Below are 10073 nucleotides of genomic sequence, written 5' to 3' on the forward strand. Positions count from 1 at the left end.
CTCGGAGCCTGTGATGGGAAGAGCTGCAAAAAGCTGCAGGAGGCTTTAATCAGGTGATGGAGACGTCCTTAGGAAGTTGAAAGTGAGATTCATTTCCCCTGCATTTCGTATCAAGGATTTCAATAAATGCCCTAGAGTCAGATGAATCACGGCAGAAAATAAAGCTCAGCAACGAGAAAAACTGATGGAGAAAAGAAAACCAGACCCAAACCCAAAGAAAAAACAAAATGAAACTTCAAACCCACGAGTGCAACCTACTCATAAGGAGCAAAATCTTTTCTTTTGGGGGCTTTTTTGGTTTGTGGTGTGCTGTTCCTGGGGCAGATATTGGCAAACACGTCATGAGTGTTCTGTATTTCCCTACCACATATTCATTTTTTGCTGCTGTAACAGAAGGTTCAGAGCAGCACAGGAGGTGGAAGGAGATCAGGGGCCTCCTGCACTGCCCCACGCCACAGGAAAAGGGAAATCCCTGGGGAATATCAGCCCCTAACCAGGAGATCATTCGTTATTTTGCTGCTCTGTCACGGGCTGCCGGTGTGGAAGGCTTTGAAGAGAGCACTGGGGTCCTGAGTGATGATTTGATTTCTCTGATATGAGGAGCAGTTGGCCACAAATGCTGAAGAGGAAACATTCCTGGGATAAGGCAGAGTGGTTTTAAGGGCCAGTCCTGAACTACGGAATGAACTTCCCTGCAAGTTTATCACAACCTGGCTGCTTTCTGTCCCAGGCCTGTCTCTTTCTGGCACCAACATTCAATAAATACAAAAAAGTGTGGAAGGTCTTCAGAGCAAACCACTTCAGTTTGCACTCAGTTCCTCCTCCTGCATGAACAAGACCCACCCAACCCTTTAACACTGATTAATTGGCACAAGTGCATCACACATACACTGCTAGATGTTGCTCAGGTATCACATAAAGTGAATAAAAAAACCCACAACCACCAGCTCAGAAGGGTGCAGAACTCGCCCTGTTTCACTGCAGGGTGCTGGTTAACCCATGGGAGATGCTCCAAACCACCAGGTTCTCCAGGCTCCTAAATCCAGGGGCCAGCACTGTGCAGCTGAGGAGGATAAATGTAGCCCTGGTTTCGTGCCTGAGGTGTTTTGGTTTCCTGAAATTCTTTTCTGTGAACAAGAGAAGTGTATTTGTAAACTGTAGCTTTGTTTTTCATTCCCTCTCCTAGGAAAGGAAGGTCTGGCCTGGCCAATGTGAGTGAAGAGGTTTTGCCTTTGTGTCACCAATCCAATTGGTCTGTGTAAAATAGTACAAAAGGGAGACACATCCCAAAAGTGAAGGAGTCATTTTCAGCCTTCTGAAGTCAGAGTCTGTGTCGTTGTGGTGTAAAACAGCGTCAGGAGAGCGAGGAAAATGCAACAAGCGTTTGTTGAGTTGGTTGAGGCTGTTCAACCATTCCCTGCACCACCCAAATTCAACTTCTGCACTGCTAAATCCCGCTAAGGGGTGAAAATTCCAGTCCCATTTGCCCAGTCCCAGCTCAGTTTGCCTCTCCAGCAGCAGCAGAGATCCAGGCTGGTGCAGGGCAGAGCTCAGAGCTCCTCTCCCACCCCTGTGCTCCCTCCCAGCGCTGCTCAGACTCCTCTGCCTGCAGGGTTGTTCCACCTTCCTCACAAAGATCTCAGTCAGCATCCCCTGCAGATGCTCCCTCCCGGGGCAGGCCCAGATCTGACTCCGGGATAAAAGACCCGCGGCTCAGGAAGGCGGATTCGTCATAAGGAGCCTCCTGAACTGGAATGCTCTGTGCTTTCCTCATCCCTCCTGCCAACACAGGCAGCGCTTGCTGCCTCCTGTGCACGCTGGAGTGCGGAGGGGGCCTTCGCTGTGCTCAGCAGAACGGGCTCAGGGAATTTTGGTCAGAATTGCCTTCTGGGGGATGATTTTCCCTTCCCAAATCCCGATTTTCCCAAGGGAATTCCCGGGGAACCTCCAATGCCATTTTCCCTTTCTCAAACCCCAATTTTCCCCGCCTTAAATCCCCATTTTCCCTTCCCAAATCCTGACTTTCCCCGGAGAATTCCTGGTGCCCCAGCCCTGCTGCATTCCCAGGGCGTTGGAGGCCGAGCCCAGCCTGCTCACACAGCTCTGGAATTGACTGAACCAGTTCATTGCAAGTGCAGGAAATCAACAGCCTCGGGTGGGAGGTTTGTCCCCAAGCCAGGATGGGTATTGATGTCTCTGGGAAGGAAATGAGTTCTCCTCTCCTCGCAGAGTCCCAAGGATGGGCCAGGAGGATGCTGTTACTCCCATCAATCAATAAGGTCAATAGTAGGCTCAAAATATTTGGGTTCTTTTCCCCAAAAGCAATCAGCAGAACGTTCTGATCTAGGAGGGAGGGCTGGAAAAGGGACCTGACCTACCCATGCCACTGATTTCCTGGGGAGCTTCGGGCACATTTTGGCCTTTCCTGTGTCTCAGCCTAAAGTTAGGGCAGAGTTTTGGACTGTCACGGGCGTGGAGTTGACACAGATTTGATATTTTTTAATCAGTTGCCGTTCCTCGCGGTCGCTTTTCGTCCTCTAAACCGGCCAGTGCAATCCCCACGGGATCTGACCGGGGAAACGCCATCGGTGCACATTCAAACAGAGCACCATTTGGGGTGGTGGTGCTTATAAAAAATGGGCTGAGCTCTCTGGAGAGCAAACCCAGGCTGCAGGCAGAGAGTCAGGAACCTTTCGTCCCTGGCTGTGCACGCTGGGCTGGCAGAGCTCAGACTCACAGCAGCTTTTGGGAGACTGAAAAACTCTCTTCATTTCCTTGCCGTGGTCAGGGATAAAAGATGTGCTGTGAAAGGGATTCCCGTGGCAGGGCCTTTGTTTCCCACCGGCAGCTCCTCTCCCCAAGTGCAATATTTTGCAGGACAGATAAGGATGAGAGGAGGAGGATTTCAAAGCACCTGGCCAAGAGCAGGTTATTAATTCTGATTAAACTTAAGAAAATCCAGCTCCTCGCTGCTCCGGCACCCGTGGGGCTGCTCAGGTGTTGTCAGAGCTCTGTCTCACCACGGGAGCAGGGAAATGCCAGGCTGTGATGGCCCCCAAATACCTGAGTGTCCCAAATCTGGGGTCCTAACCAGGTTACTTTAAAAGATAGAAGGAGATGAATGTTCCTGTTCTCCTCATCTCTTTGTCTGGTGCTTTTCTCTCTGCTGACAAAGGCCCTTGGGAGCCTTGAGTGTTGGCAATCAGCTCGGGGAAATTCACCTGCATTGCAAGAGCCTCTCTTGTGCCTTTCCTGAGGTGGTTTTATTATTTTTTTTTGTCCTTGCCTCCTTGTTATTTTTGCAAAGCTCGGCAGCCAGCGAAGACGTGTAATTAGAGTTAATTGTGATTGCTCGGTGATGCAACAGCCCCCTGCTGCCTTCAGGGTGCCTCTGGCTCCGAGGGGACGGGAATATTTCAGCGGGACAGAGTCCCCCCAGCCCCAGAGCACTGAGGGTTCGTGCTGCCTGGTCCCAGGGGGAGGTGGCAATGTCACCTCGCGCAGGTGAATTCAGTTCTCTGTTTGTTTCCGAGGCCAGTGCTGACAGATCTGTGGTGCTGATCGATGCTCCAGATTTTCCCTCCCCGAGGCCCAGGGGGAGGCTGACAACGCTTTGATAGATGATCAAAGCCACTCTTGTCACATCTCACAGCCAAACACCCAACCCGGAGCTGGCCCCGGCCCATTCCAGGATCCAGAACCCCCCGGGGATTTTGCCTCACTGCCTCTGTCATGCTGGGATTTCAGAAGGATCTGCATTAAATAACCTGCCTGGCTTCCTGGGGGATAAAAAAGGCATTTTAAAGCATTCAGAATCCCTAATTGCCATCGTTCCGGGCTGCTGTGGTGGCCCCTCAGTGGTCAGTCCATGGTGCTTTGCCCTGCTGTGTTGATGGGGATTTAATTGCTAGAATTTTTGGGGCAGCACACAGCTTCAAATGAAGCCCACAGACCCCAAATGCCAGCCCCACACTCAAGAGGGGACAGTCCTGGGCTGGAAATGCTGGAATTCTTTGTTCTGCTGTTGGTGCCTTGGGAAGGCTGAGCTGGAACAGAGACTGGACAGAGCAGGGGAATAAAGTAGAGATTTATTGAAAGGCCTTTAGGATACACCCTGGGCAGGACAGGAGCCTGACCAGGGCTGCACCCAAGATGGACCCAAAATGGTCACAAAATGGACCCAAAATGGGCACAAAATGGTCATAAAATGGACGGCCCAGATCTCACATTTTTATAAGTTTTGGTCCATTTGCACATCAGGGTTTAATTGTCCAATTCCAGCTGCAGGCTGTGAGGTCCCATCCTTGTTCCTCCCTCCAGCCCACCCTTGTTTGTTCTTTTGGGCTGAACGTTGTCCTTGGTGTGCAGCAGGGAAAGGATTTGTTTTGTGTCCCTGCTCTGTGCAGAGCTGAGTGACACTGACTGTGAGCTCAGAGCTGCACCCCTGGGCACCACAGAGCCTGAAAAACTCAAAATTAAGGCATCATTAATCAAAATGGATCTGGAATTAATCTGAAAGCTCAGAATCAAGGCATCATTTCCCCCCTTCTTGGTGCCACACACACACACACGAATCCTGCAGGGTGTGAGGGAAGCCACACCGGGAGTGGGAGCTGGGGAGGCTCAGAGCCCCCTAAATGGCAGCTTTAACTTTCATTTTAGGCTAAATTCGGCTTCTCAACGAGGCACAGGAGCTGCTCCTGCTCGGGATTAGTGAAAACCCCAGGGACAGCCACCCACGGGCCACAGTCTGCTGCTGGGAGGCTGCGAGACAAAGCTTTGAATAGATTACAGCAAATAATTCATCACATCCCGGCTTTTCCGGCCCCTTCGGGGACTCCTGCTGGAAGCTGCCTGGTGCACGCGGGGAATTTGGGCTGCAAAGGGAATTTTGGGGTTCTGTGAGGGAGGCTGCCTGTTGCACATAGGGAATTTGGTCTAGAAATGGCATTTTTGAGGTTCTGTGAGGGGAGCTGCCTGTTGCACACCCTGAATATGGGTTGTAAAGGGAATTTTTGGGGTTCTGTGAAGGAAGTTGCCTGTTTCACACCCTGAATACGGGTTGTAAAGGGAAATTTGGGGTTCTCTGAGGGAAGCTGCCTCTTAGACACCATGAATTCGGGCCGCAAAGAGAATTTTTGGGGCTCTCTGGGAGCTCTGCCTGCTGCTGCCGGATCAAACATGAGCGATATTCCTCCTTCCCCTGCCCAGCCCTTAATTGCTGCCGTTTATTTCCCCCAAAATGCCTGTTTAGCGTTTTTCTCCCAGACGAAGCCCAGCCTGGAGCGGGTGTTAATCACCGGGATTAATGTTCATTGCTGCAGGAACACTTCGGGAAGGAAACCGAGCTCAGCCTGGGTACTTTGAGATCAATGGTCAAGGCGTTGAAGGAGCGGGCTGCTTTAGCAGGAATCTGTTCCCTCCCTGCCTGTTCTCTACCCAAACGTGCTCCGCTCACTCAATGGAGCTGACTCGGCCTTTTCTGGAGCACAAAACCCTCCCCAAATCCCTGGCTCTGACATGGAGGGCGCTTTCCAATCCCTTTTTTCAGAAATGAGATTCACGAGCTACCTGGATCCTCTTTGCAGTTCGGGAAATAATTACTTTACGCAATATAATTTGCTTAAAACCATGACAGTTTTAACTATAGTTTAAGGCTAAATGACTGCTCAGCAAGACAGCTGGTAAAATTCACCCTGTAATAAGACTGCAGCAATGTAAACAAGCCCAGCCCATTTAGGGCTTTGAGTTAATATAGACGTCAAATACTTTCAATATCTCTAAATTTCCCAAACCCATCAGGCATTTCCCCTCCTTCGTAAACGTGTTTGTAATTGATCTCATCCTTTATCACCTAAACGTCTGTCCTGAATCCATAGAATTGATTGTGTTTGGACATAAATTAAATTAACCTCGGAGGAAACATGGTGTGGTTTGTTGGAGCGCCGCAGGCAGCGGTGGCACGGGGAATGAGGAGCTCCGGCTGAGACACAGCTGCAGGGAATTCCAGGCTCCTTCCCCCTTGGAATGTGGCTTTTTCCAGGGAAAACGCAGCCAAAAAATGGCAGTTTTTAACTTTGGGGCCTTGGGGGTTTTCCCTCTGCTCTGCAGAGCTCTTTGTAGGAGCTGCACTTTGCTTAATTTTAAGGTTTTATCTGATTTTACTTTCTCCTGCCCAGAAACCTGGAGAATTCCATCCATGCAAGAGTCACCACCAAACCAGGTTTAGGCGACAGCCTGAGTTTTTCCCCTCAAACGCCGATGATTTGAACAAAATCAGGCTCAGGACTTGCTAAAACCCTAATACTCACACCACATGCTTTGCTCAGTCCTTGTGAGAGTCTGAGCCAGCCAGAACCCGGCCTAGCGGGCAGGTGAAAATTGTACTTATGGAAAAGTCGAGCCACATCCCTGAAAACGAACCCCCTCCGCAGCCTCCCGGCAGGCTGAGCAAAGCCAAAGCATCCCGAATTTCACTCCCAGGCAGCGAGGAGGGATCTCTGGGGCCTGATGTCCTCTCTCCCGCTCAGTTAATAACCGCCATCCAATTGCAATTACGGCGATAAAGCTGAAAATTCGTTCGCAGCCGCTCGAGTTGCGGTGATTTATCGTCGGGTAATTATCTTGCCGCAGTCTTGAGGATGGAATAATCACCCTGATTTGCATAATCGAGGCGCCGGAGCCTTTAGAGCGGGGTTCTCTCTCAGCAGATGGCCCCGGCGTATGTGGTGGGAGCCCTTGGATTTTATGGCTCACGTTGCATCCCATCTTGTATCTCTTTGCCTAGAGCAAGAGTTTACCGTCTTTTATTAATTAAGTGTAATTTACATTAATACGGAGAGTTCTTTCCGCGCTGCTGAAGGCGGAGGCAGCCCTGACCCACCTGTGTGGCTGAACAGGGGCCGGGAGAGGCAGGATCTCCTAAAAACGTGGAGTCTTTGAGTGGTTTTGGTTGGGGAAGAGCTTAAAAACCATCTCGTTCCGATTCACCTTCCACTGGCCCAGGTTGCTCCAAGCGGCGCTGACAACTCCGCACAACAGGGTGGTTTTCCCCTTTAAATCAAATAATTCCAAAAATCCTCCCTCAAAACAGAGCTCTGGTGCCAGAGGGGAGCTCTGGATGTGCCCTCGTGAGGAAGGAACAGGATCCATAAAACCTGAGGGTTTTCCACATTTCCTCTGGAAATGAGATTCCTCTGAGCGCAGGGTTCCAGCTTGTCGTTAGATTGAAAACCACACATGGGAAAAAAAGGCTGGGAATTGTGTTTCCAACTGAAATTTTGCCTTGACATTTGTGAGCCCTGTAACTCTGTGCCTTAAAAACGACACCAAGCACTTTTCATCTGCCTTAAACGTCCGTTTCATACCAATAATTAGCAGCACCGTGTAATTAGCTGAGTGTTCTGTGCCTGTCATCACAGAAATGGGGCTGTTCCCGTGGAAGGGTGAACGTTCACGGGCTCTTTCTTTGCCTGAAAACTGAGTTTTCCATCCCTGGTTCACGAGTCTGTTGGTAAAACCATCACACACGAGGCAGAAATCAATAAAAATTCTAAAGTGCCTCATCAGGGGTGTTTCATCTTTATGATTTCATGCAGGATGGAGAGAAGGAAGGCTGGGTTTGAAAAATTCAAACTCCTCGACTTTAGGCACTTCTCAGGAGTGCGGATTTTTGATTTTGGTTCCATTCCAGATGCCGTGCGTGTGTTTCTGCCCATAACCCTCCTGCATTTACCACTGACACCAACCCAGGCGGGTTCAGTGCCCTGATGCCCCAAAATTACCAGAGAGCAGCAGGAATTGCCTCGTTCCCTGCACTTTGGTGCCCTCACCTCTTGAGCGTCTAATGAGGGCTGTGCTCTGCGAGGAAATCACGCCGGGTGATTTTGGGCAAGGAATGGGGGGAGAGGACAAAAAAGGCAAACAAGGTTAATGCAGAATTAATGTCAATCCCCTGCTGTCCCACCCAAACTGGAGTGGGCACAGCGAGAGCCGAATTTTCGAGTGTTCAGTTCTCGCTCTGTTTCCAAAGGACTCAGAATTTTGTTCCCTTAAATGGGTGGGGGGGAAAGTGCAAACTGCCTTTTTCTTTTCCCCCCCCAAGTGTAATTTTTAATTACCCTTCTAATTAGGGAGAAAAAAAACTGTAGAGAAATTACATCTTTTGAATCGCCGCACGCAGGAAGGTGAGCTTGGCACCCCGCTTTTTATTGTGAGCTCCTCTCCTTGGAATCCGGATGGCTTTTTACCCGTGGGGCATTTTGTTGTGCTGAGGTAGAGTCTGTGCTCAGGATCTGGGGGTGCTCCGAGGGTGGGAAATTCAAAGCAAATTCCACAAATTTTGCCCCTTTTTTCCCCCCACATGTTCCATCCTTGAGGAGAGAAAATCTGCTTATTGCGGATTTGTGTTTGAAGGGCCTTTTTCCAGTGGAAATCTCCCAGTAACCGGGGTGTGCATGGGGAAATGGGGCTGCGCTTGGATTCACAGCGTTTTCTCCCTGCCGGGGCATCCCCGAAGGGGTTACAGGGCCGGGACGCTCATCCCGGGCACACGCGGCTCCTCGGGGACTCTGTGCAAAGTTCAGGAGGAGCCTGGCCCGTGTTTGCCCAGCGCTGCCCTCCCGCAGGAGCCCTGGGCAATAAAAGCAGGAAAGGTCAGCGCTGAATGCCTGATGAGCAGCTCCTGCCCAGGGGACAGCAGCTGACTGCGGGGCTCCGGCAGCCCCCAGACCTCCCTGCTCCCTAAAACTCCCGGTGAGACATTCAAACCCAGCTTATTTAGGGGGAAAAAAAATAAAATTTGAAAAAAGAAAATCTTCTCAAGAGCATTCCAACTCATTAATTCCTCCATTACCAGCGAAGGGTTGTTCCAGGAGTTGGTAAAGCGGGTTTAAAAGGCAAATTGACACTTGGAGATTATCTCCGCTCTCGTTTTCTCCTTTTATTTTGAATTCATTTCAGGCTCAGCCGCGGAGCCTGCAGGATGTATCACTGCTGCAATCAGAATCTTTATTAAAAAAGAGCGGGATTGAGCTGCTAATTCCATGGAGCCATTCTGCAGCTCGCAGCTCGCTTGTAATTCAGATTCAATCAGCAAATAAATATGATAACAGGCTGCTCTTTATTGAACCAACAGACAAAGCTGTGTCTTTAGGAGCTGGTGGCAAAGCTGTGGGAATTGGCACGGCTCTCGTGGCTGCTGGGCCGGGATTTGGGAAGCAGATCCTCCTGCAGGGTGTATCCAGGTGTTTTCCGTGTCTGTCACCCCTTCTGCTGCCTGGCCTTTCCCTCCACCAACCAAACCCCATCCCTGCCTCCTTCTGTCCCTGTCCTGTCACCCCGGGCCCATCCTGGCTGCCAGACAGCCCCATCGATCCCAGTATTGATCCCCACTCCAACACGATTTCCAACCGGCATTCCCAGCCTGGCTGGGCCCTGGGAGGGCAGGCGACAGGGACAGAGGAGCTCTGGCAAACCAGGGTGTGCCGGCAGCAAATCCAGCGGGGTCTGCCTGTTCCCAGCTCTGGAACGGCCCAGCACCCTGTCCTGCCCCTGGGAGAGCCTGGAGCATTCTCTGCTTCTGCTCCAGACAAAAACCAGGTGGGGAGAGAGGAGCTGGGATTGCCTCAGCGCTGCCATAATTCACCGGGAGATGAGGGGCCCCATTCCCACTTTTCTGGGATTAAAATTTGCCCACAAGAAACCCCCATAACTCCGAGTCAGTGATTTAAAGCCATTTCTGACGGCTCGGGGCGTTCTCCTGCAGGTATTTGCCAAACAAACTCAAAAAAATGCCCGGCAAAAGCAAAGGCTCGGCCATGGAAAATGCTGTTTAGCCAGTGACTTTTGGGTTTGTCAGTGGGATGTGACGCTGAACTGCGGGGTTGTTAAATCAGGGAAAGCTTTTCCTTGGCCTCTCAGTGGAGGCCCTGAGCACTTGAAGCTTTATCTCCTCAAAATCGTCCAGTTTTTAATCCCTTTTCAGAGCAAGGCTTTACATTCCGTGTAAAGCTCATTCCACAGCTTCCACAATTCCCATTTCCCACTCGCTCCGCTCCTCCCGGACATTTGTT

Source organism: Chamaea fasciata, unplaced genomic scaffold (genome assembly GCF_029207755.1).
Source record: "Chamaea fasciata isolate MVZ Bird 193981 ecotype frontalis unplaced genomic scaffold, bChaFas1.0.hap1 SCAF_24, whole genome shotgun sequence".
NCBI classification, from domain to species: domain Eukaryota; kingdom Metazoa; phylum Chordata; class Aves; order Passeriformes; family Sylviidae; genus Chamaea; species Chamaea fasciata.